This window comes from Giraffa tippelskirchi, chromosome 11 (assembly GCF_054371585.1).
Source record: "Giraffa tippelskirchi isolate mGirTip1 chromosome 11, T2T-mGirTip1v1.2.pri, whole genome shotgun sequence".
NCBI classification, from domain to species: domain Eukaryota; kingdom Metazoa; phylum Chordata; class Mammalia; order Artiodactyla; family Giraffidae; genus Giraffa; species Giraffa tippelskirchi.
Window position 1 is genome coordinate 60,483,591 of NC_137285.1, and position 17,461 is coordinate 60,501,051.

Here is a 17,461-nt window from a genome sequence, read left to right on the forward strand (position 1 = left end):
GAAAGCAACAATTTTTATGAATGCAGATGTGAAATACTGGTTTGTGCTTCTAAGTTTCTCTCTAGGGATCAAAAACCACATTGTGAATTTAACATCAATATACTGCCTCAGAGCACTCAAATATTAATTGAATTTAAGAGTCAATGGCACGCCATCCTTCCAGTCCCCAAATAAGCAACTTCAAAGTTATTCTAGTCTCTTCCTCTTCATTACTACCTTCCTCCAGGACCCTAATCACTTAGCAAATATTATCAATATCTCCTCTGTATAATTTCCAGATGTAACTTATGCTCTCAATTTCACAGCCAATGTCCTAAAACTCAAGCCTTAAGCATTTCAGGCACATTATAACCGATGAAGTCTTCTGAGTACTTATTCTGATCTATTAACAATTTTGTCCAAAATTCCCTCTACCTTTTGAATCACTGTCAAATATTTACCAGTACCTACTATGCTATAAAAACTAAGCTAAGCACTGGAGATGAACTTTCCCTATATTAGTTAGGGAGGGAGAGAATATTCTGATGTCTTGTTCAGCTATAAATATGAATAGAAATGCTATGGTTAACATACTGTAAGGTGACCGCCAATGAGTCAAGGTCTTATATGATCCTATCCCACCAAGTTTATCCTGGGCAGAACCCTGCACTTGGTTCTAGGAAACACAATGTGGCAAAATGATGGGACAGACATTCCTTCATGAACTCCCCAGGTCGAGAGGTGCCAAATATGATACTGGAGATCAGTGGAGAAATAACTATAGAAAGAATGAAGAGATGGAGCCAACGCAAAAACAACGCTCAGTTGTGGATGTGACTGGTGATGGAAGCAAGGTCCAATGCTCTAAAGAGCAATATTGCATAGGAACCTGGAATGTTAGGTCCGTGAATCAAGGCAAATAGGAAGTGGTCAAACATGAGATGGCAAGAGTGAACGTCGACATTTTAGGAGTCACCAAACTAAAATGGACTTGAATGGGTGAATTTAACTCAGATAACCATTGTATCTACTAGTGTGGGCAAGAATCCCTTAGAAGAAATGGAGTAGCCATCATAGTCAACGAAAGAGTCTGAAAGTCAGTACTTGGATGCAATCTCAAAAACGACAGAATGATCTCTGTTCGTTTCCCAGGCAAACCATTCAATATCACAGTAATCCAAGTCTATGACCCGACCAGTAATGCTGAAGAAGCTGAAGTTCAACAATTCTACAAAGACCTACAACACCTTCTAGAACTAACACCCCCAAAAAGATGTCCTTTTCATTATAGGGGACTGGAATGCAAAAGTAGGAAGTCAAGAAACACCTGGAATAACAGGCAAATTTGGTCTTGGAGTACAGAACGAAGAAGGGCAAAGGCTAATACAGTTCTGCCAAGAGAATGCACTGGTCATAGCAAACACCCTCTTCCAACAACACAAGAGAAGACTCTACACATGGACATCACCAGATGGTCAACACCGAAATCAGACTAATTATATTCTTTGCAGCCAAAGATGGAGAAGCTCTATTTAGTCAGCAAAAACAACACCAGGAGTGAACTATGGCTCAGATCATAAACTCCTTATTGCCAAATTCAGATTTAAATTGAAGAGAGTAGGGAAAAGCACTAGACCATTCAGGTATGACCTAAGTCAAATCCCTAACGATTATACAGTGGAATTGAGAAATAGATTTAAGGGACTAGATCTGATAGACAGAGTGCCTGATGAACTACAGACGAAGGTTCATGACACTGTACAGGAGACAGGGAGCAAGACCATCCCCAAGAAAGAGAAATGCAAAAAAGCAAAATGGCTGACTGAGGAGGCCTTACAAATAGCTGTGAAAAGAAGAGAAGCCAAAGGAAAGAAGAAAAGGAAAGATATACCAATTTGAATGCAGAGTTCCAGTGAATAGCAAGGAGAGATAAGAAAGCCTTCCTCAGTGACCAGTGCAAAGAAAACAACAGAGGAAAACAGTAGAATGGGAAAGACTAGAGAACTCTCCAAGGAAATGAGAGATACCAAAGGAACATTTCATGCAAAGATGGGCACAATAAAGGACAGAAATGGTATGGACCTAACAGAAGCAGGAGATATGAAGAAGAGGTGGCAAGAATACACAGAAGAACTGTACAAAAGAGATCTTCAAGACCCAGATAATCATGATGGTGTGATCACTCACCTAGAGCCAAACATCCTGGAATATGAAGTGAAGTGGGCCTTAGGAAGCATCACTACAATGCTAGTGGAGGTGATGGAATTCCAGTTGAGCTATTTCAAATCCTGAAAGATGATGCTGTGAAAGTGCTGCACTCAATATGCCAGCAAATTTGGAAAACTCAGCAGTGGCCACAGGACTGGAAAAGGTCAGTTTTCATTCCAATCCCAAAGAAAGGCAAGGCCAAAGAATGTTCACACTACCGCACAATTACACTCATGTCACATGCTAGGAAAGTGATGCTCAAACTTCTCCAAGCCAGGCTTCAGCAAAACGTGAACCGTGAACTTCCAGATGTTCAAGCTGGTTTTAGAAAAGGCAGAGGAACCAGAGATCAAATTGCCAATATCCGCTGGATCATCAGAAAAGCAAGAGAGTTCCAGAAAAACATCTACTTCTGGTTTATTGACTATGCCAAAGACTTTGACTCTGGATCACAGTAAACTGTGGAAAATTCTGAAAGAGATGGGAATACCAGAACACCTGACCTGCCTTTTGAGAAACCTGTATGCAGGACAGGAAGCAACAGTTAGAACTGGATATGGAACAACTGACTGGTTCCAAATAGGAAAAGGAGTACGTCAAGGCTGTATATTGTCACCCTGCTTATTTAACTTATATGCAGAGTACATCATGAGAAACGCTGGGCTGGAAGAAGCACAAGCTGGAATCAAGATTGCTGGGAGAAATATCAATGTCCTCAGATATGCAGATAACACCACCCTTATGGCAGAAAGTGAGGAACTAAAGAGCCCTCTTGATGAAAGTGAAAGTGAGAGTGAAAAAGTTGGCTTAAAGATCAACATTCAGAAAACAAAGATCATGGAAACCAGTCCCATCACTTCATGGCAAATAGGTGGGGAAACAGTGGAAACAGTTGCTGACTAGTTTTTGGGCTCCAAAATCACGGCAGATAGCGACTGCAGCCATGAAGTAAGGATGCTTACTCCTTGGAAAGAAAGTTATGACCAACCTAGATAGCATATTAAAAAGCAGAGACATTACTTTGCCAACAAAGGTCCGTCTAGTCAAGGCTATGGTTTTTCCAGTGGTCAAGTATGGATGTCAGAGCTGGACTATAAAGAAAGCTGAGCACTGAATAATTGATGCTTTTGAAGTGTGCTGTTGGAGAAGACTCTTGAGAGTCCCTTGGACTGCAAGGAGATACAACCAGTCCATCCTAAAGGAGATCAGTCCTGGGTGTTCATTGGAAGGACTGATGTTGAGGCTGAAACTCCAATACTGGCCACCTGATGTGAAGAGCTGACTCATTTGAAAAGACCCTGATACTGGGAAAGATTGAAGGCAGGAGGAGAAGGGGACAGCAGAGGATAAGATAGTTGGATGGTATCACTGACTCAATTGACATGAGTTTGAGTAAACTCTGGGAGCTGGTGATGGACAGGGAGGCCTGGCGTGCTGCAGTCCATGGGGTCACAAAGAGTCGGACAAGACTGAGCAACTGAACTGATATAGCAAAGGTGACGAGACACACACTCCTGTGATATGTCACATTATATAAGCTCTCTCTTGGCCCACAGGAGATTCTCCAGCCAGCCTTGAAAAAGTAAGCTGCTGTAGTGTGAGGGGGCCTTGTGACAAGGGGCTAGGAAAGCCTCTGGGTGCTGAGATTAGATCTTGGTGATGTAACTGATCTTCGTTATCAGCCAGCAAGAAAATGGGGATCTCAGTCCTCTGGGTGAAAGGAATTGAATTCTGCCAACACCCATGTGAGCTTAAAAGAGGACTCCAACCTCCAGAGAAGAACACAGTTTGTTTAATACCTTTATTGCAGACTTATAAAACTCACAGTAGAGGATTCAGTTGAGCTGTGCCTAGACGGCCAACTCAAGGAAATTGCAAGATAGTAAATTTGTGTTGTTTCAAGCTGAAACATTTCTGGGAATTTGTTACATACCAATAGATAAGCAATATGAATACAATTAGGACATAAGAATACATGTACTATCATAATTCAGTAGAAGTCAGGACACCTATCAGCTCCTCAAGATGGAAAAACGTACCAACAGACAGCTAGAACGTAAAGATGAGCCTTAAATAAAGGGCGAAAGCATAAAGGAGAGGAAAGGTCATTGTGGAAAACAGTACGAATGAAGTTACAAAGTGGGAAAAAATGTGTTTTGAAAAGAATCGAAACACCCTTTCCATCATTATTTTTCAAGATGCACACAGTGCACAGATATCTAAATAGATAAGACATATACTACTTTCCTTTTTTTGGTGCTTTGTATAAATGTAATATATGTTGTACAAAAAAAAGATGCAACACTTAAATAAGGAAGCAACAATGGAAACACAGGAACATTTTTCAGAATAAGCCACACCACTATTAATAGTTTATGTACCTGTCCTTACATTTGTCTAAACTTATAAAAACATAAATGGTATCTGTGGTATACATGTATATATACAGAATATGTATATGTGCATATAAATATTTATGTACACATGTGTAAAGGAGTCATACTATACTCCGTTTATTTTATACTGTTTATTTTACTTAATGGTGTACCATTATCAAACAATTTTTGTGGATGGCATATAACATAATTTATTAAATTAGTCCCTTATTCATAGATCATTCTTTCCTTCTCTACCTTGACTGGTAATATCATTGCTATTTACCTAGTTACTGAAGCTAGAAATATCAATCATATCTGATTCTTCCTTCTTCATCCTTCTTCACTTTCAGTAGAACAAGTGTGGTCCATTCTACCTCTGTAATACCTCTCAAGCTGTTCCTTTCTACAACATTTTCCAATGCCTCAGGAACCCAACCTCATGGCTTCAATTATTACAATATGTGTGCTCAGTCACTTCAGTCGTGTTCAACTCTTTGCGACCCTATGGACTGTAGCCCACCAGGCTCCTCTGTCCATGGGGATTCTCCAGGCAAGAAAACTGCAGTGTGTTGCCATTTCTTCCTCTAGGAGATCTTCCTGACCCAGGAATGGAAGCAGCCTCTCATGTCTCCTGCATTGCAGGCATGTTCTTTACCACTAGCGTCACCTGGGAAGCTCCCTAATTATTACAATAGCCTCCAATCAAACGTCTTTCCATTAATCTCATTATTCTCACCAATATCTCAACAGGGTTATTTTTCTGAAATGAAAATCTGATTATGACTGTACACCTTACATTTGGTACTTAAATACCTCTTTACATCTTCATACTATTCTCTCAGCCAGGAAGGACATCATTTCTTATTCTATCTTGCCTATCTTATAAATCCTTCAAAGCAAAACTCAGGATTTAACTTGATAAAACCTTTTCTGACTCTATATCTGTTTTCCCTCCAAAGAACCAAAAAGCCTCTTCTGTGGTACTTATTATACTGTATCATTCTGTATAACACCATTTCAATTAGGTATTTATAAATCTTGTCTTCCATTTCGGACTGCACTGACCTTGAGTAAATTATCCTTATTATCTCCGGTGTATAGGACAATGCCTGATCATTGCTAGAGGACCAGCAGTGCTTACATGGCAAATAAACAATTCGAACATTTGCTTATGCCAGGCAATTCTAGGCTACTATATATGAGGAATACAAAGAAACATAAAACTGTCCACAGGGAGTTTCCAGGGTAACACAGGAAGTTAGGACCACATGCAAGTAGCAAGGTACCTTAAAAGTGCCTTAAGGTTCTTAAACCATTTTCTTATCTTCTTCAACACCATATGGCACATTCCCGCTTCGTCTCCTGCTGCTTCTTCATTGTCTCCTTTCTCACTGCCTCCTCCTTGCCCTACCTCTAAATTATGTAGCTTCCCAGAGCTCAGGTCCTCTATCAAAATTATTTCATAAACGCAATGACTTTAGACTCTCACCTGCATGCTGCTGATTCCTGTACCTCCATCCCTACATTTGGTTCCCTGTACTTTCCACCCACACAGTAAACTGTCAAACTGAAGTCTTCAGTGGGACACCCAATGAGCATTTCAAACTTAACATTTCTAACACAGAACTCTTGATTTTACCTACCCACTGTCAATAAAAACTGTTCCCCAATCCCTATCTCACTTTTCCCTACTTCAATAAATAATTCCTAAGTCCCCTTAAAGTGGCAGAAGACTTAGTAACTGAACAGCCAGCAACAACAAAGTCCCCTTAAATATAACCCTAGGGTTATTTCCCGATCTACCTTTCCCTCACCTCAAATCAAACTCATGGAAGCAAGTTCTACTGCTTTAACTCTTACATGTATCACATATCTATCTCTCTATCACCACTGCTAATCACATCAGTCTAAACCACCTTCACTCTTGCCTGAAATACTGCAGTAGTATCTTCACTGATACACCTGCTTCCATTCTTGCTCCATATGCTGACCCTATCACGGTTCATTCTCCGCCTTCCCCCAACCCTGCCTCTTTTTGGCTGTGCCCTGCAACTTGTGGGATCTTAGTTCCCCAGACAGCGATTGAGTTCGGACCCTCAGCAGTGAAAGTGTGGAGTCCTAACTAAGCTGGACTATAATTCATAATAATACTCCATAATTCATTCATTCTTTTAAAAACACAGACCTGTGTTTTCTGCTGTACAGAAAACTGGATAACCATGTGCAAAAGAATGAGGTTGGACCTTTTAGACCATGTATAAAAATTGACTCAAATGGATTAAGATGTACATATAACACAGACAAATATAAAACTCTTAGAAGAAAACATAGGTGAAAAGCTTCCTAACCTCTGATTTGGCAGCAACTTCTTGGATATGACACCACAAGCACAGGTAACAAAAGAAAAAACACTTAAAAAATTTAAAACTTAAAGCATCAACTTAAACTTAAAATTTTAAACGATCAAAATATAAAACTTCTATGTGTCAAAGGACATAATCAACACAGTAAAAAAGGCAATCCACAGAATAGGAGAAAATATTTGCAAATCATATACCTGATAAGGGGTTAATATCCAAAATACATAGGAAAAAAACTCCTATAACTCAATAACAAGAAAAAATAAATAATTCAAAATGGGGCAAACTATTAAAGAGCTATTTTGCCAGATAAGATATAAAATAACTAACAACACAGAAAAGAGACAAAACATCACTAAACATCAAAGAAATGCCCATGAGAAAATGCTACCTCACACCCATTAGGATGCCTACCGTCAATAAACCCCAGAAAATTACTGTTGGCAAGGATACAGAGAAATTTAAACCTTTTTGCACTGTGGGTGGAAATGTAAAATTGTGTAGCCACTAAGGAGAGCAGTATGGCAGTTTCTTAAAAAATTAAAATACGACCTATATCTCATATGGCTCATACATGTGTCATGACCAAGCAATCCCACTTCTGCATACACAGCCAAAATAATCCAAAGCAGGGACCAGCAGCATTACACACAAAAACCAAAAGGTGGAAGCAACTCAGTGACTACCTACCAGTGAAAAAATAAGTAAAACATGCTGTATACACATGATGAAATATTACTCTGCCTTAAAAAGGAAGGAAAGTCTAATAAATGCTACAACATGTATGAACCCTGAAGATATTATGCTAAGTGGGGGGAAAAAAAGCCAGGAACCAAAGGACAATACTATATGATTCTACTAACATGAGATGCATAGAGTAGGCAAATTCATCACAAACGAAAGTACAATGGTGGTTGCCAGGGGCTGGGAGGAGGGAGGAGTGGGTACAGTATAGCAAGATGAAATGAGTTCCAGAGATGGATGCTACAATGCTTGCAAAGCAAAGGGAATGTACTTAATGACACTGAAGTGTATACTTTAAAATGGGCAAAGTGTTAAGTTTTACATTATATATATTTTACCACATTTAAAAATAAGTTAAAACCTAAAAAATAAACATTTTACTTAAATGTCACCATCAAAAAAAAAAAAAAACCCCACATAAAACCCTAAGTCGTATCATGTCACTACTCTGTTTAAAACTCTGCAACATATTTTTACCAAACAAAATTAAAACCAAATTTCTGACCACAACTTACAGGGACCTATGTGATTGGAAATCTGGATACTTTTGACATTTCCAACCTTCATTCTCTCCCTCAGTCATTTTGCTCCAGCCACTCTGGCCTTTTATTTGTTCCAATAATTCACAAACATCATTCCCTTCTCAAAGCCTTTGCTCTTGAAATTTCCTTACTATACAATGTTATGACCTACATCTCAAACTGGCTACTTCTCTTAGTTCAAATCAAGTGTCACTTCTTCACACATCTCTAAACACACTATTATCGGTTTCCCTATAAATTCTTCCTTCTCATAACATTATCCTGTATTGTTTTCTTCTAACCATTTATTACTATCTGAATTACCTTATTTGTTTATTAACTTGTTTATTATTTGTTCTCTCTTCTATGACAGTAAAGTCTTATTCACAGCTGTTATCTTCTGGCTCCAGAAAAGTGGCTGACACACAGTCTACACTCAATAAGTAAGCACTAACTGAATGATAGAAAATGAGCGCCAAACTACCCTAAATCTATTATTTCGTCTTTCTCTACATCCAAAATCTTAATTTCCATAAGAGCTAATTGAATGCTCATTCTCTCTAAGGACTATTGCATAATTTTATTTTAAAAGGTCTTTACTTTAGGCCAGTGGTATATCTAATGTTTATTACATACACAGCAAATATTTTACTTGTTTACACAGTATCATACTGTTTACACAGTTTTATAGCTACATATATTACTCTACCCTCTGTATCAGCCCACAAGTGATTGAAGAAGCACATGTTTTACTTATTCTTCTTTTTTAATCAACCACAGCACCTAAGAGGTATTGTTCAGGTAGGCTGTACTTAATCATTATTTGATAAATTGATAGTTTGTGGCAATTCTTTAAAGTTCTCAAGTATCTAAATTTATCTAGGTAATTTAAAGCAAAACTCTAGAGCTTTTAAATTAGACAACTATGTCAGAAATTTAAGTTTCAAAATTTTTCATTACCTAATAAAAAGTATTACTGTCTAATCTTAGTCATTTAAAAGAATATTTTAAAATCTGATTACAACATACTTAAGTATTTAGTGTTACTTCCAGAGAAGAAAGGAAGCATATACATTTTTCCTTCATAATTTACAAAATGATTTTAAAATACAGTATTTCAGAAGGCCCTGACTACATGCTTCTCATTTAAGTTAGACACACAAATATGAATTTTCCTTTTATTATGGAAAACAAAAATGACTCTACAAAATAAGTAATAAGATATCTAAATGAATAAAGAATTTTGCTTCTAAGGGGCAAATATTTTCCATCTATGTGCCTATTTTCTCAAATATACAATTTATACAGTATTTAGCAACTGTTAATTTTATTTAATAGTTGTAAAAACTATCTTTCCAACAAAGAATTATAGGTGAATTAAAGTTTTAATTATAATGAACAGTCTCAAAATAGGTTTACTATTTAGTAAATTAAATCTCTAAAATGCAGAGCAAAAAATGATTCACATATATTAATATTAAGAAGAAAAACTATGTATAATTTATATCTCTAGCACAAGGAGAAAAAAAAACTGCTTGTGTCAGCCTTAGGAAACAAACAGCCCTATCAAGTGACCAAGTAGGAAAGATTCACGCTAGCAGCTCAATAAATAACCATAATGATGACAACTGTCTCCCATAACTACATTACAGCCCATTGTCCACATCTGATTATACTAGTCTAGACCTTGGGTAAGCACATACACACATTTTCACCAAGAGTTTTCCAATATTACTGCTCTGTTTCCTGGGCTTTCTGTGACCCCCCCATTAGCAGTGACTGTCAGATTTTCTCTACTAAACATCTTCACCATTGATGGGAAAGGAATGTTACCACTTTATCATAGCCTAACAACTGAGAATATGGAAGCAATGTGTCTGAATTGGAAATCTCTCGTACACTATAATTTCTTTAGAATTAACCACAAACAATAGTCACAAACCAAATCTGAGACGAAAAAGCTGTTTCCAAAGTCATCCTTCAGTAATATCACAACTAATAAAACATCACTTCTCAGAATATATTTTCATTTATTAATATAATCTTTATTCTTACATTGTAGTAAAATGAAAGTGTTAGCTCAGTCGTGTCTGATTCTTTGAGAGCCCATGGACTGTAGCCCACCAGGCTCCAGGCAAGAATAAGTGGACAGCCATTCCCTTCTCCAGGGGATCTTCCTGACTCAGGGATCAACCTCGGGTCTCCCTCACTGGAGGCAGATTCCTTACCATATGAGTAACCAGGAAAACCCTCTATGGCAGAAATATTACATAACTTTCCATATAACCCCCTCTTTGATCACATCACACACACACACACACACACACGGCATATTCAACAATTCAGTATCACAAAGATTCTTAAATGGATCTCTCTCTACTCCTTTCTAAGGTAAAGCCCTCAGTAACAATTTTGAGTAAGATATACAAGGGTCTAACATCATAGAATACACAAGCGTGAAGTCTTAGAAACAGCAGACTGATCATCAACAAAAGTATATTTTTAAACAAAGTTTTCAACATTCTCTAAAAGGCTCCATATATATTTAAAGCCAATATAGATCTTTCTTGGTTTAGAAATAGTCCAGGTGGTACCTACTTCTGCAGGCCAATACCCCTTATTAGGACGACTACAATATATTCATACACTTTATTACAACTGGGACAGAAAGAGCAAATTATTTCTCATGAAACTATAAGAACTCAGTAACTTAATATAAATTTCAAATTTAACACATATATACATACACACACACACACACTAGTCTAGACTTTGGGTAAGACTGACATATATATATATATATATATATATATATATATATATATATATATATATATGATTGACATATATATACTGATATCAATATATATAAATATATATACTGATATATATACTTATATTACATATATATGATATATATATCATATAAATATTTTTATATACTGATATCAATCTATTTTTCCAAACTTATTTTGCACAATAATCCCAAGTCAAACGTTTTAAAACAATAGCTCATGGTAGGAGAGAGGGGAGTATGGAAGCAGATGGGCAGTCGCAAGCTGGCATGTTCTAGGTGAAACAAATTCTTAGGACTGTAAAATATTTATTCTCAAGAATATGTATATCAAGTGGGAGAGAAGACAGCTTTATAATAAAAAAGCAAAACCAAGGAAAACCACTCTGTTTACTCACCACTTGGAATCCAGTTTAGGATTTCTCTGTCACAAAATATCTCCCATCTTCTAACTGCTTCTGTCACCACTGCTAGTTGTATTTGCTTCTCATTTCATAGGAATACGTCCTTTTAAATTCCACCTTGACCACCTCATTTAAAATTGCAACATTCTCTGCCCCACAGTGCACCTACTCTCTTTATCTCTGTTTTAACTTTCTCATAGCACTTAGCACTTTCTCACCTAGTACGAACTTTTTAATTTCTTTATCATCTATGTCAAGTAAAACACACTCTTAGAGCGTGGTCATGTCTACTCTATCTACTGCTATATCCCCAGAGCCTAGATCACAGATCAGCTCACAGCAGTCATGCATAAAGATTTCTGAGTGAGTAAAGTGAACCAACTCTGTCTTCATTTTATTTTCATTTAACTTTTCTCAAAGTTTACCTTTCTTTTTCTAGCCCCTTCCCTGCCAATTTGCCTCTTTTTTCTATATTCATTTTCATTTAATAAAGTAAATGATTCCATTTATATATAAACCATTGTATTTTTTAACAATCTGTAAGATTGTGAACTTCTACACAGACACAAGCATATTCTACAGGCATTTTGAATCCACACCACATTTTTCTGAAAACCATAAACTTTGGCCTTGCTGAAAAAACTCAACTGCAGTGCCAAACATGTAAAGCCCTTAAATCTAATGGGATTTAGCATTTTTAGGAGGTGAAAAACATAATTTTAATGCAGCACCATTACTTTACATTGACCACAACAAAACAAGCCTAAAAAGTAACCACCACAAAAAACTGGCATCAAGCTGGAAAATTAAAAGTGAAAAATAATTTGACCATATAACTGTTTTAAACCAAAAAAACATGAAGAAGTGAAATAAGAAAAATGTGTTTATCCTAATTAAGCGGAGAAAATTCTAGTCGTCTTTAATAAGTCATTAAACTTTTAAAAATAATAAGCAGTAATTTAAATAGTCTAATCTTCAAGAGGAAAGAACACAATCCTTTCTAAATAACCCACACAAATTTCTCCATCAATTCAATCCACAGTAAATGGAGATGAAAGTCTACTCTCAACAAATCTTTGAAACAATGTCCTCCCTCTACCTTCCAAAATATCTATACAACTGAACAAAGATCATATCCAAACAACTGTTTATAATATTTAATTGGAGTCTTAGTACACACATAATTTTAAAAATTTAACTGGAAAGTATATGGCTCTTTAAGAAACTCTCCAGAGTTTCCAACAAATTAATCCCACTTTGATCCCAAGTATATCTTTGATTACCTCAGATAAGACTACATCCTACCTAAACTGTTTACATAAGTGCAACAAATACCTTTGCCATTTACCAAAATGTAACCCAAATAATAGCCAAGAGTGTCAGAATAAATGAAAAGTGTTTTTGCCTTCTCTTCCTCCGTCCCTCTCCCTCTTTGCCTTGCTTTCCATTCATTCTTCTGACTTATTCAACAGACATTTATTTATTAGGACTCGATGATATTTGGAGTGAAGGGAAATGCTGGAGCTACGAAATGACTGTTCAGGAAGCACAAGAGCAAGCGAAGCAGCTGAATTCTAAAGAGACAGACAAGTGTATCAGTACTAGAAATATTATGTCTTTTATGAGGGCTATTTACATATTCAGATACAAGTCTGAATTATTGCCTCAATAAGCAGAGACTGACTACCCCCAGGGGATAATTAAGCAATGTGCCCAACAGTATGTGGGATAATCCGCCTTTCTGCGCTTTTCCAGGATGGGAAAAAGGAAAGACTCCTGGTAGCAAGTTTAAGAGTAAAATCCTAGGAGGCTATAGAAGTTCTCAAAATGTATTTTTAATAAACTAAACCCAACAGTTTAAACAGAGGTCATTTTATAGTTACGTATATATTTTTAAAGGTTATAAAACTCAAGATGAGAATTTATATCTTAAAAGTTTTCACAGATATTACTCTTTTAAACTAGGTCCCACAGGCCACTGCTGTGCTGTGCTCAGTCGCTCAGTCGTGTCCGACTCTTTGCGACCCCATGGACTTAGCCCGCCAGGCTCCTCCGTCCACGGGGATTCTCCAGGCAAGAAGACTGGAGTGTGTTGCCATGCCCTCCCGCAAGGGATCTTCCCAACCCAGGGACTGAACCCAGGTCTTCTGTACTGCAGGCAGGTTCTTTACCGTCTGAATCACCAGGGAAGCCTCTCCACTGTCTACTATCTTTTTGATCTTTACCATCAAAAATTTAAAAACCCTGATCAGCCAATGGAATTGTGTCTGTTTTTCACTTTAAAATATAAATGAGGAAACAAATTAAAAATTTATGTAACAAAGACAGGATCCCTTTTAAGCTATAGAAATTTTACTTATAGGGAATCTGCACTGATTTTTCAAAATCCCAGAGTATAAGAACAAAAATAGGACCATCTAAATATATAAAATATCCAGTATTCATCCATTACATTGCTCCTTCTAACACAAGTCAAACAACTGGAGCTATAAGACTAGTAACACTCACAGAGCAGCTGCCTTGGTCACCACCGCCTAAAACAGCATCAGGGACTTAAAACACTTAAACTATTTGCTGTCTTGATGTCAGGCAAGCTGGCAGGAAGAAAGATGGCTACATTGCAGCTGGATCTATTTCTGCTGGCAAAGTTAACATCAATATTGAGATACTAAAATTTTTAGAAGAGAGCAATGAAACAAGGATAATAAAGAATAAGAAGAAAGGCAAAATATGAAATCTAAACCCCTTTATCCAAATGAGAAAAGACTTTTAAGGTTCACTGATAAAGAATTTAATTTAAAAATGTAAACAACAGCTCTATTGGAATTAGTTTTTAATTCACTTTTCATTTAAATATGTTTTTAAGGTGAAAGAAAAAGCAACTAACATAAAATGAAATCCAGTACACAAGTAAATCAACCAAAGCCCTATATACATAATAATGTCACCAACCACACTAGAAATTAGAATAGACTTTCTGATTTCCTAATAATGTGGTGCCACAGAATCACAAAACACTCTAAAAGAAGGCTTTAATATTCTTTAAACAATTTAAAACTGTTTAAAGAAACCTGTGTTTTTCAGAATGAATAAAACACTTTTAGATCAATGATTTAACATATTTGAAAAGTAACTGACGTGATAGTGATTCAATGTATCACAAAATAACCATAAACAAAATGATGATTCAGAAATAACAAAGTTCTTACTCACAAAATGTGGAAATTTGTTTTTTTAAACTTAAATCTTTCATTATATGTTAATATATTTTACTTTGTCTTGGTAAAAACTGTCAAAGAAATACTACCTGATTATGTCAGTGATTACAAAAAATATGTTTAAAATGGATTGCTATTTACAAGAAAAATATAAATAATTCAACTTAAAACTATCAAAACAGTGTATTTAGAAAGAAAGTATCTAATCAATTAAACAGGTAAGTTAAGAGAAACATTTCTACCAAACAACAATTACTGATGTCTGACCTAAGTAATTGATTTGTTAATGATACCCATCAAGTTCGATAAACCCCATGCTGTAGTCTCAGTCTATAAAGGTCTACATATTATTTACACTAATAAAACATTAATCAAGGCCAGTATTTACAGCAGCTACTCTATAAATGAGGTCAAAGCAGGTCAGACTTACATAAAAAGAAAGAGGAAAAAAGAAAAAAGGAGAAAAACAGGTCGGTCTCTGCAGTGAAAAGAAAACCCTTATTACTTATTCTTCTTGCTCCTGGGATTAAGTCCAGTAGCGGAACACTGCTACACAAATACATCCATAGCTACATAAATTCATTTAACTTCAATGCACTGAATATTTATAAAAGGAAAGTCAAGCCCACTGATTTTGGAAAAATAAATCTCTAAATTGTTCCTTTAAAATACATTCTACCCTTAAAGAAAGAGAGAATAAAAATTTCAAATAGTACTTCCATTATTTCAGTAAAGAAAGTTAGTTCTCTTTACACCAATGTTTATTTTTAACATCTGCTTAAAAGACAAAAGCTAAGGGATTTCTATAGACAAAGCACAGAGGTAAAGAAGATAGTTTAACCACTGGAGGAAAACAAATCCAGAGTAAGAGAGACATAAGGAAACAGGAAAAAGGTGTTATAACACCCATAAGCACATGGGATATAAAAACAAAGACGTTTTTCAAATAATTGCTTCCTCAATAAGAAACAATAAGTATGAGTTATTCTGGGTAAAATATTTGAGAGTTAACATAAAACTCATTTCTTTACAAGACATAAAAAAATTTAGTGTAAAATATTTATTATATGTCTATGTATTTTATTTTCTCCTGGAATTAATATTCAAAGAAATATCACTTGACTATTGTCAAGATTATCTGTATACACCAAATTTCTGTTTAAAAAATAATGATATTTACATGAAAAATGACAGTAACTGAGATAAAAACTGTAAGTGTTCTCACAGTATCTTATCGATTAAACACAATTATTCACTGGATTTTCTAGGCACTTCTCTAGCGGCCAAGAATACAACAATAAGCAGGAGACGGAGGGACTGCCTTCAGCAAGCACTGTCCAGGAAGAGAGACAACAAAAACAAACCTGGGAAGACAGTAAAAAACATCGGTAGGAAATTTTTAAGAAATGAGATAAAAGTAACCTGGGTAACAGGACTCAGGCAGGACTTCTGAAAAGGTAACATCTGAACTAGGACTTAAATCAGAATGAAGCAGACATGTAAAGATCTGGGGGCCAACCCCCCAGCTACGGTGAAATAAAGAGGCCAACAAATCATTTCCTAGAAAAACAGCACAGAACTGAAGGAAAATAATCAATTCAGGGTTCTGAAGACTGACAAAAGCAAACAACAAAATTCACAATAACTTGATTCACGAAAATGTGCTAAACATCGAGGAAGAACAAACGGAGTCTGTAGCAATCTTTTCCGGAAATGTCCCACCCAAACACCACACATGTAAAAGTTTCATCAGTTTATGGCTCCTTATGAAACCAGCAAGTTCACTTCCAGAGATGGCTGACTTGATTTGGAAGGGAGGACAGAAAATGAAGATACACTGCATGTCAAGCTGAAAACCAGAAAACCCTACACCTCTCCTAGAATGAAATTACATTTAAAGTTAGGATGAGAGACCAGAAAACAAGAGAGGCATATCCTGAAAATGAATTAGCATAATAAGAATTTCACACATGGCTCTCTGAACCATAGAGTACACATACAATGCAGACTCGACAAAGGTCAACAGGAAGTAAAAGCTAGAGATGAAAACAACTGCAAATTTAAATGTGTTCATCAAACGAAACACAGGTCTACCAGCCATACATGGGCAAAGGTTTCAGCAAGAGTTTGACCAACCATTCATTGACCTCAAAGCAATGGAGAAAAAGGTTGACCCCTTAATAGTCAGGCTAAAAAAAAAAGAATTCTAAAACAGCTAAGCAGCAACATTAACTGACCATACCATAAGAGATTAATTCTGCAAATTAAGCCCAAGCAAGTAACTTTCAAAAGTCAACCAACAAAACTGAATTCAACAACCATAAAAAGAATTGTATAGCACATCAAAGCACAAATTATCCCAAGTATGCAGAGTCAGTTCAACGTTCCAGAGTCAGTCAACATAATCCATCATAGATAACAAGCTAAAAAGAAAAATCAAACAGTCATATCAATAGACACCAAAAGAGCACTTGACAGAATCAAATGCCTATTGATGATACAATCTTGCATAAACTAATACAAGAAAACTTCCTCAACTTGATAAAGAATATCTACCAAAAGCTAACATCAAATTTAATGGTAAGAAACTAGAAACTTTCCCATTAAGATCTGTACAAGGCAAGGATGAGGCCCATCTCACCACTCCTTTTGAACATTCCACCAGAAGAAAGGAGACAAGAAAAGGAAACAAAGTATACAGACTGGTAAGTAAGACGTAACAATGCTCTGATCAGAGATAACATGATCATGTATGTAGAAAACCCAAAACAACTACACTTATACTAAGCTTTTATTTCACACTCTACAAAAACACTGGGTTTAACTGGTGGTTCACTGGTAAACCATGTACCTGC

The 17,461-nt window shown here is 36.2% G+C and overlaps 1 protein-coding gene and 1 long non-coding RNA gene across 11 annotated transcripts in view; one reads left to right on the forward strand and one right to left on the reverse strand.

Annotated features, from left to right (window-relative positions):
* The window catches only part of LRBA (LPS responsive beige-like anchor protein), an 803,036-nt gene that overhangs the window by 458,844 nt on the left and 326,731 nt on the right, over positions 1-17,461 (reverse strand). The gene's annotated exons all lie outside the window — the stretch shown is intronic.
* LOC145526961 (uncharacterized) overlaps positions 1-17,461 on the forward strand; it is a 91,172-nt gene that overhangs the window by 39,788 nt on the left and 33,923 nt on the right. Inside the window, exons 5-6 of the long non-coding RNA XR_014069354.1 lie at positions 8,564-8,633; positions 15,875-17,311. This is a non-coding gene — a long non-coding RNA (uncharacterized LOC145526961). The remainder of the gene's footprint in view (positions 1-8,563; positions 8,634-15,874; positions 17,312-17,461) is intronic.